Genomic DNA, 716 nt, shown 5'->3' with positions numbered 1-716 from the left:
TGGTGAAAGAAATCAAAGAGGACACTAATAGATGGAGAAATATACCATGTTCATGGATTGGAAGAATCAATATAGTGAAAATGAGTATACTACCCAAAGCAATTTATAGATTCAATGCAATCCCTATCAAGCTACCAACAGTATTCTTCACAGAGCTAGAACAAATAATTTCACAATTTGTATGGAAATATAAAAAACCTCCAATAGCCAAAGCAATCTTGAGAAAGAAAAATGGAACTGGAGGAATCAACCTACCTGACTTCAGGCTCTACTACAAAGCCACAGTTATCAAGACAGTATGGTACTGGCACAAAGACAGAAATATAGATCAATGGAACAAAATAGAAAGCCCAGAGATAAATCCACGCACATATGGACACCTTATCTTTGACAAAGGAGGCAAGAATAAATGGATTAAAGACAATCTCTTTAACAAGTGGTGCTGGGAAATCTGGTCAACCACTTGTAAAAGAATGAAACTAGAACACTTTCTAACACCATATACAAAAATAAACTCAAAATGGATTAAAGATCTCAACGTAAGACCAGAAACTATAAAACTCCTAGAGGAGAACATAGGCAAAACACTCTCTGACATACATCACAGCAGGATCCTCTATGACCCACCTCCCAGAATATTGGAAATAAAAGCAAAAATAAACAAATGGGACCTAATTAAACTTAAAAGCTTCTGCACATCAAAGGAAACTATTAGC

The sequence above is a fragment of the Bison bison genome, unplaced genomic scaffold (assembly GCF_000754665.1).
Source record: "Bison bison bison isolate TAMUID 2011002044 unplaced genomic scaffold, Bison_UMD1.0 scf7180017864212, whole genome shotgun sequence".
NCBI classification, from domain to species: Eukaryota; Metazoa; Chordata; class Mammalia; order Artiodactyla; family Bovidae; genus Bison; species Bison bison.
The sequence above is the reverse complement of the archived record's forward strand: the minus strand, read 5'-3'. Positions refer to the sequence as shown.